A 16807-nucleotide genomic window follows, 5' to 3' on the forward strand; every position below is an offset into this window, starting at 1 on the left:
GACATAAAATTAACCATCACCGTCCACCCCTTATCAACTTGACGTCCGTATGCACCTTCTTAAATCATATTTAATCTCCAAACAAAGGCCATAAGGTCATACTTCTGCTTAACATGATAGAGATATCCTATGTACAACCAAAACACACTCATAGTTTTCCTAGAAAAGGATGCAAAGTCCTTAGGTGACATTCACTTTTCTTCTTTATATCTTGTACTTAAATACTGTAATGTAAACTCTGTACATCTTTTCTTATGTGATATGATAAAGAGAGAAAAGGGAAAAAAAACAAATATATTATATATATTATTTATGTTTATTATATATATTCATATATATTTATTAAATATTATGTATATGTAATATTTTTGGTGTCAATGCAGAGCTTGTGTCCAATAATCTTACATGGTCGCTATTTTTAGTTCTCCCTTGTAGGAGGCCCATAGGCAGCAACTATGGCACCCATTCAGAATGACATGATCCTGAAGCATGACTTCCACAAGGACAGGCCAGGGCACTTGGCCATGTGGTTCAACCAGCTGGTGCAGAAGATCCACAAATACAAGACCTGAGAAGCCAAGGCATGCCACAATGTCCAATGCCCTGCATGTGGGCCCATCCAGCCCACTGTGAGGTGCCCTATGGTGAGGTATCACACCAAAGTGCAAGCTGGCAGGGGCTTCAGCTTGGAAGAGTTAAAGGGTGGAAGGCTGGCATTCACAAGAAGGTGGCACAGGCCATTGGGATCAGTAGATCCAAGAAGGGGAACAAGTCCACTAAACCTCTGCAGGCCAATGTGCAGCAGCTGAAGGAATACCACTCCAAGCTCATCCTCTCCCCCCAGGAAGCCCTCAGCCTCCAAGAAAGAAGATAACTCTTCTGAAGAACTCAGATTGGCTACCCAGCTGACAAGACTGGTCATGCCTATAGGGAATGCCTATAAGAAGGAGAAAGCCAGAGTCATTATAAAGGAGAAGAACTTCAAGACCTTTGCCAGTGTTAGCATGACCCATGCCAATGCCAGGCTCTTTGGCATCCAGGCAAAAAAGACCAAGGAAGCTACAGAACAGGATGTTGAAAAGAAAAAGTGCCACTGACAAGTTGTGGAAAAAAAGGGCATTATTTTATTTTCCTCAGTACATAGTCACCTTGATAAAAGGCCATATATCCCTTTGGAATACACTGAGAGAAATATTAACAGTATACATTTTTGACAGTGTGGTGAGGTCCTTCCACAAGGGGAACTGTCCTCTCTTTCCTTCAATTCAAGGGGTTCTTAGTCTCTATAAACTGGCTCGAGTTTAGGAATTATGGGTCTGTGATTCTGCTTTTATAATTCAAATTTGTCTCTTGTTCCTGTGACCTAGATCTCTCTGCTTATACAAATCAAGTAAGAATTTAGTAGACTTACCATGTGTTTTACTCCTAGAAATACCATGATCAACTAGCCAATACTGTAGGTCTCTGAAAGTCATAATATTCTGAATGCTGCTTTGATTCTGCTGTCCATTATAGTAACCATGCCCATCTTGCCTTTGGTGATTAAATAGCACCACTTGGCCTCTGACATCTTGGGATTCAATTACTTCCATTGCATTTAGGTTTTCCAATTCAGTGACAGATGTTCCCACTATAATTTCTGACTTAGAAAATCAGGGGCACCTGGGTGGCTCAGTAAGTTAGGCATCTGATTTCAGCTCAGGTCATGGTCTCACAGTTCTTAAGTTCGAGCCGCACGTCAGGCTCTGTGCTGACAGCTTGGAGCCTGCTTCAAATTCTGCCTCTCTCTTTCTCTCTCTCTCTGCCTCTACCACTCACACTGTCTCTCTCTCTCTCTCTCTCTCTCAAAAATAAATATTAGGAAAAAAAAAAGAAAATCACAGAGCTCCTCAAGAATGTTGGGGCTCCGCTCACAAACTTGTTGTTCATAGTCATAGTGAAAATTATGTCCTTTGTACCCTCCTAGGGTGGATGAGCATATCTTAAATGATAAATCCACTCTAACATTCCAGTCTCCCTAAGCTTTTGAATCTCCTCCTTTCTAGTTTATCCAGGCAGTTCTGGCATTTCAGTTCATTTAGTGTCAGTCACCTGTTGGTTTGTGTTTCAGGTAGCCAACCAACCAACCAGTTAGAGCTTTTTCCAACCCTCTAAGTTGCAGCATTAAATCCAGATGTCTGCTTAGTGGGCCTAAATAAATTCTGCCTGATCCAATTTTATGGTCTTTCTACCACTATGCCACACCTTTAATATTTACTCCTACCCACATTTCTTGGATTTCTCTTTATATAAATTGGAAAAATCAAGTAGTTCTTGTGGAGTGTACTCCACCTATTTATGGGTTACACTTTGTACCTCACCATTAGGGGCCTACAGGAACTTGAGTCCAGTGATAAATCTAGAAGCAAAGAGGAGTGGTGGGGGTAGGTTCTGAGGAGAATCAGCAGTGTCTTGTAAGGCAACTACCTTAGGGGAGGCCATTACAATTTGTTCAGGTAGAGGAGGGTTAATCTCCTCAGATAAGGATGGAGTGGTTGCTTCTACTGGCAAAGAAGACTCATGGGAGTTTAAGGGTTCAATGTCCCCAGCTTTATCAGGATCTTCCCATATGTCCCCAATCAAATTTTCAGGATCTCATTCCTTCCCAATCTATGCCCTCACTTTAATAGCAGACACCCTGTGAGGTTGAAAATTCAATTTGCATTGTAATTCAACCACTTGCGGGATGAGACTCTGAGTTTAGTTTTCAGCAATCTCAGCTCTTTGGCTACAGGTGATAAGGGTTTCTTTCAGGACAGACAGAGATACTTTTAGGTCATTTATGCAGCACATGATCTGGGAATTTTTTATCCTTTTATTTCCTTTCATTTCCTCATCCTTTTATTTCCTCACTTTGTCCAGTGCAATTAGGAGCAACTAGCCAATCTCATACTCATTATTTTGATAAAAATGTTCTAAAATATTAATAACATGGTCACTCAGAAACTTGTCTAAGAGTTTGATTAGGAGTATCCAATGGCGATACTTCATGAACCTCTATTGTCACATCACACGACAGACTATCCATGCTCTGTTTACTAATGGAGTAGTCATCAGTGCCTTTGATTTAGTAAGATTAGAGAACCAATTCCAAAAGCTGGGCACCATGCTCCAGCTAACTTGATGCATAAAATTAAGCATTATAAAAACCTACAATCCTTAACGTTTTTCATTCTTACCACATTTGATCCAACAACTCCACTTTCAGAGTATACCCTGCCTCTTATCATTTATCACATTCAACATTGTTGCCATCCTCATCCAAACCATCATCATCTCTCACCTACACTCTTAAAATAGTCTTTTTGTTTTCTTCTTTCACTCTGCCTTCTATCACACTGGTCCTACATACACTCTGAGTCTGTAATTTGTGCAACAACCAAAATCGTTTATTTAAGATCTAAATTTAATCATTTCACTCATCAGCTCCAAAACTCCAGTGGCCCTATCAAACGCAAAAGTAAAACTCAAACTTCCTATTGTTTACAACTCTCTGCAGTCCGGCCCTGCCTCTTTCTCTGATTTTACGTCCATATTCACCAGCATTTTTACTTCCTAATTTCCAACTATAGGTGTGTTGTTTTTTTTTTAATGTTTCTTAATGTTTATTTGTTTTTGAGAGAGGGAGACACAGAATCTGAACCAGTGAGCAGAGCCCGATGCGGGGCTAGGACTCACAGACCACGTGATTATGACCTAAGCTGAAGCCAGATGCTTAACTGACTGAGTCACTCAGGCACCCATCAACTGAAGGTGTTTTTGTTCCTTTTGCCTGGAAACCTCTCCCAGATGTTTATATGGCTCCATTCAGATCCTTGCTCAGAAGTCACCTCTTCAAAGTCCTTTCAGGGTCACTCCATTAAAATTAAACATTATACACTATTCTCCTACCCTGATTAACATTTCTTCACTACCCTTATCACTGTTTAGCATATTATATGTGTATTTGTTTGATGTCTCCCTTACCAAGTAGAATAAAACCTCCAAGGGGACAAGGGCTTGCATGCTTTGTGTCCTGCCAAATCCCAAAGCCCTAGAACTATATCTAATGTACAGTAATGCACAATCATATTCGTCAAATAAATGAATGGTAGTAATAACAGTACCCTAAGGTTAGTACTTATAAGGTTGGGTTAAATTTGATAATACACATATGCCAAAGACTGCTAATTATCTTCTAATGTCAATTCTTCTTTCCTTCTTTCCTAATAGAATCCCCAATTTTTATTTAGTCATATGGTTTCAGTCACTCTGAACTAGTCCCATGCCTGGAGTCAGACTGCAACCACTGTTGCACCCACCACCTCATGTTGCCTCTGGACCATGGACCCCACAGTGAACAAGCTTCGGGCCTTGGTGAAAATGTGCAGGCAGGATCTGAGTATTCTGCACACTGAGGAAATGCACTTCCTGCATGAGTGGATGGAGAGCGTGGGGGTAAAATACCACCTGCTATTTATAAAACTAAATCAGAAGACAATATCAAAGAAGAAAAAACAGTAAGAAGGAGGAGGAAAACAAAGACAGATGAATCATAAAGTGAGGAAAGTGGTCTAAAAGTTTACAGTGAAGTGTGATTGAACCAGATACTTATGCCCCTCAAGAAATGGGAGATGAAAATGTAGAGATGACTGAAGAAATGATGGATATGGCAAATGATAAAAATGTAGCTGCCAATGATGCCCTAAGTGATGGTGAACTACAGAAAGCCATTGACTTGTTCACAGATGCTATTAAGCTGAATGCTTGCTTGGGCACTCTGTATGCCAAGAGAGCCAGTGTCTTCATCAAATTACAGAAGCCAAATAAATACTGCCACCCAAGACTGTGACAGAGCTATAGAAATAAATCCTGATTCAGCTCAATCTTACAAGCAACAAGGGAAAGCATACAGACTTCTAGGCCATTGGGAAGAAGCAGCACATGATCTTGCCCTTGCTTGTAAACTGGATTATGATGAAGATGCTAGTGTAATGAGGAGAGAAATTCAACCGAGGACCAGAAAACTGCTGGACATCAGAGAAAGTAGGAGAGAAAATATGAAAAGTGAGAGATCAAAGAAAAAGTAGAAAGGGTTAAGAAGGCTTGGAAAGAACATGAGAGAGCCTAGAAGAAAGAAGAAGCCAGAGGACTATCAGGAGCTCAGGATGGCTCTTTCCCAGGTGGCTTTCCTGGGGGGATGCCTGGAATGACAGGGGGCAAGCCTGGAATGTCAGGAATGCCTGGGCTCACTGAAATTCTTAGTGATCCAGAGGTTCTTGCAGGAATGCAGGATCCAGAAGTTATCATGGCCTTCCAGCATGTGGCCCAGAACCCAGCAAATATATAAAAATATCAGAGCAACCCAAAGGTTATGAATCTCATCAGCAAATTGTCAGCCAAATTTGAAGGTCAAGAATAATGCCCTTCTGACAAATAAAGCCCTTGCTGAAGGATAAGCAACTTAGATCACCTAATGGACGTCACAATAACACAAACCAGCGTACCTCTGGCCTTCTCATGGAGAAAGCTGGGGTGCTGTGAAGATAATCCCTACCCCTCTGCCCAATATGCAACTGAGACATTTTACAGTGGTTTCCCATTGGGGTATTCATTCAGATAATATTTTCCTACTAGGAATGACAAACTTTAAACACTTCTTAAGTCTTAAAAATATTTGAAAACCATTTAAGAGGGTGTGTTAATCCCTACATTTTTCCTTACTAATCATTTCAGTTTTTTTTTTTTTTTTTTCCTCTTTGGCTTAATTGGGCAAGGAAGATATTTCAGTATGGGAGATGTATTGCTTAGTCTGAGTGAAATAAAAGTTTATTAGCAGGGGGCAAATCTCACATTTAAACACATAAAGTTTAAGTTGGTTACTGAGGCATTTTGACTTCTTTTTAAATGCTTTATTTTTAAAACATGATTTATTTGATAAAATCACTGGGACCACCAGTATTGCAGTAGGACCTGGGTAAGGACCAGAAGTACTTGACAAGGCAGCAGAAACCTTACTCCTTTTATAGAGCATGCATCCTCGTGCAGATGCATTGAAATATTGCACTGTGGTTAAGGGATGGTTTTTATAGTGCTGCAGTAGAGTTGGATTACTTAGCTGTGTTCTTGTCTGATATAGAAAATGAACATTTCACATCATTTGCACACAAAAAAGACTCCATTTCCCACCATGCCTTTCAGTTAGGAATGCTCATGTGACTAGTTTCAACCAATATGGCATAAGCAAAGTTCCACATGAAACTTCTGAGAAGAGATCTTAAAAGAAGTAGGTGAAGAGGAGGAGTTTGTCCCCCTTCTCTTTCTTGGCTGACAGCAATTCAGGCATGATGGCCGGATCTCCAGAAGCTCTAACATCCATGTTGAAGCATGAGATGACCTTCAGAATAGAATTCTACCATGGAGGATCATAAGATACAAAGAGCCTGGGGTTTTGCTACCACAGAGTGACATATTATGTCTAGCCTCCGAACTTCTTGACTGTGAGGAAAAAAGTAGACTTCTTTCATTCTTAATTCATTATTTTGAGATTTTCTGTTTCTTTCAAACAAGAAACAATTTTAACATGTAAGTGACCAAGACAAACTTTGGACTATAAAACCTTAGTAAGTATTGTCTTTTAGTTGGTATTACTGTCATTATTTAAAAAACATTTTTTTAAATGTTTATTTACTTTTGAGAGAGAGACAGAGAGTGAGTGGGTAGGGGGAGAGAGAGAGGGAGACACAGGATCTGAAGCAGGCTCCAGGCTCCGAGCTGCCAGCACAGAGCCCGATGTGGGGCTCGAACTCACGAACCGTGAGATCATGACCTGAGCCAAAGTCAGACGCTTAACCGACTGAACCACCCAGGCACCCCTACTGTCATTATTTTTTTTTCTGTTTCTGTATCTCCTTGTTAGCATTGTTGTTATTTTTATATGCTGTATACTGTACCAAATTTTAGGAATATGGGCAAGAATAAAATAGAGCTTTGATTTAAAGGACATTGTGTTTTGGGAAGGGTGGAGATAAAATGACAGTACAATGTGAAATGTGCTTTAATGCTTTAATAAAAACATGCTATGGGAACACATAGGAAGGAAAGCATAAGTCTTCCAGGAGGAGTAGAGGCAGATTCATTGCAGAAGACATAAATCTTGAAACAAGATGTAAATATGTATAGCAAACTATCATGAGGACAGAAGGTTGGGGAGGGCAGAAAGAAAAGCAAAAGAAATGACTGCATATGGGCTTCCCTATCTGGTGAGCAGGAGTAATTTGGACCTTACCAAAAAAAGTAAAGCTGAGACTCTAAGCTTTATTGACTCTAAGAAAGCTGAGACTCTTATCTTACCCAATATTTCATTGCAAATGTGAAGTCACTGTATTAAACAAACAAACATTAGCATCAGTTTGCTTGATTACAAGATGGGTTGGTATCTTAGAAAGCAAAGAGGTGATTTCCAGATGGAATGTATATAATCAGGTCTATTAAAAGAAATGACATATCTTTGTTGGGCTTTTTGGGGGATAGAGGTGGAGGAAAGAGGTGGGGAGGTAGCAGGAGAGAATATATAAATGTATAAAATTAGAAAGTTCTTCCAAGGGAAGGATAGCCACTTAAGGTTCTTAAGGCAACAATTTCTAAAGTAGTTTCTAAAAATTAAACTGTAAGTACGCCCTAGTCTGTTCTTTATATTGACAAGCAATAAGGAGTTTAGGATAGTATTCATTTGACTTTATTTTTCAAGGCAATTTTTTAAATAAATTTAAAAATCCTCATCCTAACCTCCACTGTATGTTTTTGTAGTGCAAGTCAGAGGGTAAAGGAAGGAGAACTAAGACAGGAAAACAAGGATAAACAGTTGGGGATTTCTTCCTTAAGACATCTTTACTGCTGCAACCTCAGTGCTTCTGCTGATTCCTAATTTGGACCCTCAGGATTCTTGACATTGTCTGTTTAACCTCCTGAAACTAAGCTGACCTTAAATTTTCTCCTGGAATTTCCTTTTACCTCTAACACTAGATTTAGCATTTATTCACAGCTTCTCTAATACTCACTCTTGATTTTTTATCTTGATACCCTGTCCCACTAGCAAATTATTTTAAAAGTAATTTTTAATATGTCTCAGAGCCAAGTGTACTCTGAAAATGCAATGGAAATCTCTTGAAAACTATTAGTTGATCTATAAAAGTCTGATTTACAGATACTAAATTTCAAGAATGACTGTATAATAAAAACAAAACAAAGTAAACAAAACAAACAAAAATACTCCATAAGGCAACTGTTAAAGGAATTGATTTCTGGGACTGAAGGGAAGGGAAAATAACATTTGCTTAATATTAACCTATTATAATGTATTCTTCACCTCAGCTTCTCTTTGCCACATTTTAAAGCCGCAACCCTTTTTACTGACCATATAATTCAAATCTTTCTTTGGAGAAATATGCAATAGTTGGTAATTGCATGCATTCTAAAGCATCTCATTTTATGCCCCCCAAATGCATGATTTACTTTGAATGATAAATATGGCTATGAAATGGAGTGTTTCCGGCATTCACAGATCAAATGTAACTAGGGAGAAATAACTCAGATGCATCCTGATGTTTTATATTTCCATGCACTAATATTTGCTTCACACCATATGTCACAGTAACACAAGAATGTGATAAAGTAGAACAGCCCAGTGGTTCTCTCTTCCAACATCTGGTCTTCTGAGGAAGTCTAGCACTTTAGAGATTCATGTTTAAATCCCCAGATAGGTGGGATAATCAAATGCCTTGGTGAGAGGAAGCAAAGGGAGTACTGGAAAGTCTTCTTCCTATTATCAAATTAGCATCAGTGAATACTGTAATAATCTCAATCGAATTAAACAAACAGACCTAGTAGTCCAGTGGATGCTCCCTGAAAAGCCACACACAATATCCATTCCCAGAGCAGTAAAGAAAACCAGATGTTAGCTTTTAAAATAGTAGCCATTCGTCAAGCCTTCTGACTCTGTTTTGTTCAAAGCAGCCGAACCTGGAGGGACCACAGCTACCTAAGGAACAATGGCAAAATCATCTTCCTAACGCTGGCATGGCCAGTCTCCACAGAAAAAGATCAAGACCACATCAGCTAAATTGATAGGATTTGCAACACATACTTATCTCTCCAATCCTTTATAAAAAAGGGGGGGGGGATATGCTTTCATATTTCCTACTCCCTTTCAGGAGTAAATTAACTATATTTGTTCTCTTCATTTCCTCATATGCTCCTTGTTCTTCATGTGGGCACAATATGGCTACCATCCCTACCATTTCATAGAAGCTACCCACTGAGTTCCCAAATGGCGACCATATAAGTGAAATTTCACATACCCTTTCATTCTTTATTTTCTATCACCACAACATTTAATATTGTTGGCTGCTCTCTCCTTCTTGGAATATTGTTTACTTCATGAAATGCCAACTCTCTGCTTTTGTAATCACTATCTTTAAGTCTTTTTATTATTATTATTATTTACTTTTTCTAGATACACACATTTTGGTGTTTGGCAAACCTTGATCTTAGGCCTGTTTGTCTGCATCTCGTCCTGGATGATCTATTTCTCTCCCAAAATTCCAGGCCCTAATCATTTGTGTGCTGCGTGTGCTGGTATCCTCATTTGCTCCTCCAGGTCTATTGTCCACTCTTCTCTACCCTGTTCTATGCTGTGGGAAACTGACCTCTTATGATGTGCATCATCAGTTCTTTGGTTGGTGGTTTACTTTTGTCAAGGAAAATACCAGTAGGAAAGTAGATAGTAGGAGGGGAGAGGTAAGATATTAACATTTTTCTGGCTCCTTCCCTGCCAGGCTCTGGGTTACCAGTGGTTGCATTGCTGTACCAGAGACCATTCCTGTTAGGCAACTTTCTCCTACAGCTATAGCTCTTGTAGTTTCCAGTAGCTTCTCCTTTCTCTTTCCCCTCAAGCCTAGAGGTGGTAGCAGCTTTCAGTTGTTGCTCATTCCAGAGTACCTCCTCACTCTTGCTGTGTTCCTGAACCCAGCCAATAACTCTGTAGAAAGTTCATTAAGGGCTTTTCTAGTGACCTCTTTCCAATACACCATCTATTTTGCTGTCAAAACTCTGACCCACCCTATGAAATTACCTTACTCTCTATCTCAAGTTCATCTTTCTTGCCTGAGATCAAGATCCATAACACTAACTACTGTGGCTACTAACAAGCCCATCTGAATTTTATGGAATATTTAAATACTAACATGAACAGCAATGAACACATCAGCTTCTCCTGCTCTTTGTATATTTTCCCTACTCAGCAAATGACATTGCTATTTTCAAAGCTCAGTTTTTCAAGCCAGAACATGGAAGTCACCTTTAACCCCCTCTCTTTCCTTCACTTCTATTTTTCCAGTGAAATACTAAGTTTTACTGAGTCTGCTCTAAATATTTCTTGAACCCAGTCATTTCCCTCATTCTCATTGCTTTTTTGCTAAACTGGACTACCTTCAACTTTTGTCTGCTTGTCCCTATGATACATTTTCCACAGGGAAGCAAGATCTTTCCAAAAGTCAACTTTCATTATGTCGAAATTCTATTTAAAAAGTCCTTAAAATGGACTTTTCCTTTGATAAAATCTGGGCTCCTTACCACGGTTATGTGCTCACCCACTACCTGATCTATGCAGTGGTATACCATTTATTATACTTTATTGTAATTTATTTAAATGTCACCTGCCTCCATTTAGAGTGAAAGTCCATAGGTTAGGTATTAGGATTGAATTGTATTCCTCTAAAATTTGTATGTTGAAGTTCTAATTCCCAGTACCTCAGAATGTGACTTTATTTGGAAATAGGGTCATTGAATATATAATTAGTTAAAATGAGGTCATACTGGAGTAGGGTAGGTTTCTAATCCAATATGACTGGTTTCCTTAGAAAAAGAGGAAATTGGGGGATCCTGGGTGGCTCAGCTGGTTAATCTGACTCTTGATTTGGCTCAGGTCATGATCTCACAGTTAGTGAGTTCAAGCCCCACATCAGTCTCTGCCCTTACAGTGTGAAGCTTCCTTGGGATTCTCTCTCTCTCCCTCTCTCTCTCTCTCTGCCCCTCCCCATTCATGTACACATTCTCTCACTCTCTCTCTCAAAATAAATAAATGAACTTTAAAAAACAAAAGGCAAATTTGGACACAAACATAGACACATGTACAGGGAAGTTGATATAAAGAGACAGGGGGAAATGTCCGTCTACAAGCCCAGAAAGGAAGCCTGGAACAGATCCTTCCCTCACAACCATTAGAAGGAATTAATGTGTCAACACCTTTATTTTAGACTTCTAGCCTCCAAAACTATGAGTCTATAAATTTCCTTTGTTTAAGCCACCTAGTTGTGATACTTCTCTAGCAAACTGATATAGCAAGGAACATGTCTGTCTTGATTATTGTGGTACCCTAAGTCTCTGACAGTGTCTCAAACATGCACAGTAGGTATTCTATAAATATTTATTGAATAATTTAATGAATTCCTGTAATTACTGTAAAGTAAAATTATATATTGGGCAGGTAGAACAGACCAATTTGATGGAGCTTAATTATTGAAGTATCAAGAATATCTCATTAAAACCTGAACCCAAATTAAAAATTTAAGGACAATGCTTTAGTCAAACCTCATCACATTCAATATTAATTAATCAAGCAGGAAAATATAGTAAATTTTCTATCAGAAAAAAAATGCTAAGGATCATTACTCAGCTAGAATAATAATTTGTTTTTAAAATACCATATCAAAAAATAAAATAAAACAATAAAATACCATATCAGCTTTCTCTTATTCCATTCATAAGCTGTTTAGATTTTACTTAACTAAATAATAGAGTCATTATGGTCATTTAGGGACTTACACATAGAGGGTGGAAGACTTTGAATGGGTCCTTTGTCATTTTTACTTATATCTGAGGCACCAGGCTAGAAGGGTTATTTAGTTGCTACTTTTTGAGTTTATCTTTTCCTAAGTCAAAGCTGAGAGTTTCAACACCCCCAACAGAGTATTTATGGGCTGAAGTTCAGAAACCCTGTTAAAATTTCATGAATCTGAATCGAATATATTGGTTCATTCAGCTTTCCTTACTGCTCCTAAGGTTCAGATGGTTCAGCTGAGACATGGCCTGTGGATTTCTTAATGAATAGTGAATACTGTAAGTTTGTGTATACTCCCCCAAAATCACATCGCTTAACACAATATCACATGTTAAACTTAGCTAATATCTTGAAAATCAGAGCCTCTGTGCCCTTTGGAGTACCACAGGTCAACATGTCACAAATGAAATAATCCTCTTTACTTAAATAAAGACTAGTCATGGTGATAAGTGGTCAATATAATTTGAATTAAATTATATCCTAAATAGTTAAGTCTAGAAAAATCAGCAGCCTAATAAAACTCATTAGTATTGACTTTGTACTTGATGACATCAATGATCTTTCAATTTTTATTCTTCAGGTGTAAAATCACATACATGACATTCATATATGTCTTTTGAAATGTCATCAAGCTTTTTCCTTCAAAGAATGGAGAGTACTTAAATTTAGCCTCTTAATTTTTTTATCTTTATTTTATTTATTTTTTTTATTTTTTTTTTAACGTTTATTTATTTTTGAGACAGAGAGAGACAGAGCATGAACGGGGGAGGGTCAGAGAGAGGGAGACACAGAATCTGAGACAGGTTCCATGCTCTGAGCTGTCAGCACAGAGCCCGACGCGGGGCTTGAACTCACTGACCGTGAGATCATGACCTGAGCCGAAGTTGGCCACTTAACCTACTGAGCCACCCAGGCGCCCCTATCTTTATTTTTTAGAGAGAGAGAGAGAGAGAGAGAGAGAGAGCGCGTGCATATGAGCAGGGACAAGGGAGAGAAAGAGAGAATCCCAAGCAGCGTGGATTAGGGGCTCGATCCCACAACCGGATCATGACCTGAGCCAAAATCAAGAGTTGGAAGCTCAACTGACTAAGCCACTCAGACACCCTGAATTTAGCCACTTTAAATAGCATTTATTTCTTATTAACTACTATTTTATATATCCACAGCACAAGTCAAGCCGTTAAGTGCATTTGATATTTACCATGTCATACTAAGATAATTCTATAACCCTAGTCAAGTCTTCCATGAAGAGAAACTAAATGATCAGAATCTGACGCTTTCTTTAAATAATGAATCTGTTTGCACCATGTGGCTAGCTCTCAAGCAGAGAAGTCCTCACTTGCTGGCATATTCTTGGCCTATATCCAACTCTGTCTCATCTGAAATGGAATTCTTTTTCTTAAAATGTTATTTGAATCATCATTTTCTTGAGTACCCCAGGCCCTTTCTCTGATGAGTGACAATGATTTTTGCCATCAAATTTGGCTACTATACCCAGCTATGCACATGACCCCTCATATGGTATCACTCTTCCTCTAGCCATGCAGATTTCACTCTTAACTTGAGCAATTCAGATCCCTATACCTTATCACACCATCGGTGTGTAGGCAGAGATTTATGTAGTCCAGGAAATGGGAAATAAGATAATAATGAAAGAAGTATAGTTTCTTTTGTTACTAATCTTGGGCTCCCTTCTCTACATACATGGACCCTAAGGATCCAGGTTCACAAATTCATGGATATATGTTGATGCCATAATGGTTTCTCCATGGACTCCTGAGTCAGAGTATATAATTTTAAAAAGTTTGTAAGTGTTATAGAATGCTTCTTCCATCAAAAAATATTTTATAATCTTCTCCCTCTTTTAGCCTTCTATCATCATAGCAATTAGAAGACTGATTAGTACACTGCTGCCTGGGACACAAATTGGGAGATAATTGTCCTTGAAAATCTTCTAGCTTAATCCTTGTTGGAGCCATTAGAAATTTGGTTTTCTATTACTTGCAAATAAATGATTTCTAGAAAGTCATCTAATTCAGTCTTTCATATCAAAGAAACTCTAATCCTATTTTAAGATTTTAAGAGTTAGGAGAAGGAGACAAAGACAGGCAAAGGAGAAGAGCAGAAAAGGAATCTGAACGACTAATTGACAATTTCTTGTGTCTTTGAAACACCAGAGTCAGTTTAACATTTTGCAATATTGTCACATTAAGTATCTTGGTCTCCTCATGATTCAACTGGTGTTTTCAGGTAGCTTCTCAAGGTATCCATGAAGTGATCACTAAATCATTGCATCTAATCAGCATGAAATAAAATTATTGTTTTTAAAGATCCTTAAATATTCTTAATTCTGAGCATTCGGAGCTTAAAAAAATACATCCAAAGAATACATTGTTTTTGAGTTTTGATATGAATTAGCAGAAAACAGATTCTGACACTGACCTAAGCTATTAACAAAAAGATTTAAGTATCAATGAATAAAAGTGGAGCATAGATAAGGATGTTTATTGTATCTTTTAAAAGAAACACCTTCATCCAGTGAAGAAATGGGCAGAAAACATGAATAGACACTTCTCTAAAGAAGACATCCAGATGGCCAACAGGCACATGAAAAGATGCTCAACATCGCTCCTCATCAGGGAAATTCAAATCAAAACCACATTCAGATATCACCTCACGCCAGTCAAAGTGGCTAAAATGAATAAATCAGGAGACTATAGATGCTGGAGAGGATGTGGAGAAACGGGAACACTCTTGCACTGTTGGTGGGAATACAAACTGGTGCAGGCGCTCTGGAAACAGTGTGGAGGTTCCTCAAAATATTAAAAATAGACCTACCCTATGACCCAGCAATAACACTGCTAGGAATTTACCCAAGGGATACAGGAGTGCTGATGCATAGGGGCACTTGTACCCCAATGTTTATAGCAGCACTCTCAACAATAGCCAAATTATGGAAAGAGCCTAAATGTCCATCAACTGACGAATGGATAAAGAAATTGTGGTTTATATACACAATGGAATACTACGTGGCAATGAGAAAAAATGAAATATGGCCTTTTGTAGCAACGTGGATGGAACTGGAGAGTGTTATGCTAAGTGAAATAAGTCATACAGAGAAAGACAATACCATATTTTTTCACTCTTATGTGGATCCTGAGAAACTTAACAGAAGTCCATGGGGGAGGGGAAGAAAAAAAAAGAGAATAGAGAGGGAGAGAGCCAAAGCATAAGAGACTCTTAAAAACTGAGAACAAACTGAGGGTTGATGGGGGGTGGGAGGGAGGGAAGGGTGGGTGATGGGTATTGAGGAGGGCACCTTTTGGGATGAGCACTGGGTGTTGTATGGAAACCAATTTGACATTAATTTTCATATTAAAAAACACCCTCAGCTTATTAATCTTCTAATCAAAGATATTCATAATTATATCTAAGAGAAAGGATAAGTTATTAATAATCATACATTTAGAAGACTTTGAAAAAAAGGGAAACATTTTCTAGTGGAGCAAATTCTTCAAAATGCAGGTAAATGTGATCTAGCAAAAACATCGCGAACTCAGGCCTTTCATAAATACATACATATAATTTCATATTTACCTTTTAATAAAACATTGGAAGGTCAGAATGACAAAATGTGCCAGAACTACAGTTCATATTTAGAGGAATAATGATCGTATCTTTCCATGCTTCTTTTAGATTGACATTGGAATAATTATACAACAGTCCACAAATCGATAATACACTATATACATATGCCTTGTTAGAATATCAAACCCTAAAAGTCTGTTCATACTTTGGTTGGTCAACATTACCCCTAATTTTCTTGAAAAAGCCACACACACACACACACACACACACACACACACACAAACCAAAAAAACAACAACAACAAAACAAAAACAAGCAATTTTCTCCCTTCCATGTTGGCTTCCCAAATAATGTCTGCATGGAGCCTGCAGGGAAACTTAGGAATTGGAACTCTTTTTCAATTAGTAAAGGAAAATCAAAGAGAATTTCCAGTAGTGACTCAATTAATCCAAGCACAGCAGGGAGTAACAACCTAATAGTTGGAATAAGAAATGGTGGGAGGATGCCTAAAATACATTTCTAATTCCAAAGCTTGAAAACTGAGTGGCCTAAGGCAATTTTACCTGCCTACCAGTCCTTCATGTTTCCCCATTGTCAAAATAAAAAACTGAAATTTAATTTAGTTTCATCATGTAGCAAGTGTTCAGAATATTTACATGCTCTACTAACGGGGTTCATAGAGCACCACAAAGAAGGGGCCTAGAAACTGACAAGACTATTAATTGCTAGTTGTGTCCTAAGTTAAGTTTGTACACCTCAGGTCTTCATTGATGTCAAGAATATTTTCACATCTGTCTTCAATTCTCAGATATTTCTACTTTTCAGGATGGGGAGATATTTATCAATGTACCCGAGACAGTTTTGATAGCATAAGTTTCAGTTTTAAACCTCTCTTGAGAGGCTCTCACATTTTGCAGGTTCACCTAGGCTGATTCCAAGGAAGTCTCTTGAGTAACTATCCTCGGGCCATCTGCATGCATTTTAGCTTCTAGCTGAGATTCCACTGAGTTAACAGTTTGTTAAAATTGTTTTTAGAAATATGTTCCTGAGTGGCAAAGCTCCAAATAACATCTAAATTATCATTTGTGAGGCATGAAGGGGAGTGTGGCTGTCTCCACCACGTCCCCCACAGGCCAAGGTCCACCCTGACAAAACACAGGGTGAAGCTTTCATCACACAGGAAATACACAATACCTACAGCAGCTTCAACTCAGAGGCAATGTGACAGCAGAGCTACAGGGTAAACACAGCTCATTAGGACAGTGGAGTTTTGCTTGCTTCCTCTTCCTATCTTTTCATTTT

At 38.4% G+C, this 16807-nt stretch overlaps 2 pseudogenes; both read left to right on the plus strand.

Annotated features, from left to right (window-relative positions):
* The first annotated feature begins 455 nt into the window (after positions 1–455).
* Positions 456–1097, plus strand: LOC115517092 (annotated as a pseudogene).
* A 3265-nt stretch (positions 1098–4362) lies between these two features.
* On the plus strand, positions 4363–5440 carry LOC115517260 (annotated as a pseudogene).
* Positions 5441–16807: the final 11367 nt, after the last annotated feature.

This window comes from Lynx canadensis, chromosome B3 (genome assembly GCF_007474595.2).
Source record: "Lynx canadensis isolate LIC74 chromosome B3, mLynCan4.pri.v2, whole genome shotgun sequence".
NCBI lineage: Eukaryota > Metazoa > Chordata > Mammalia > Carnivora > Felidae > Lynx > Lynx canadensis.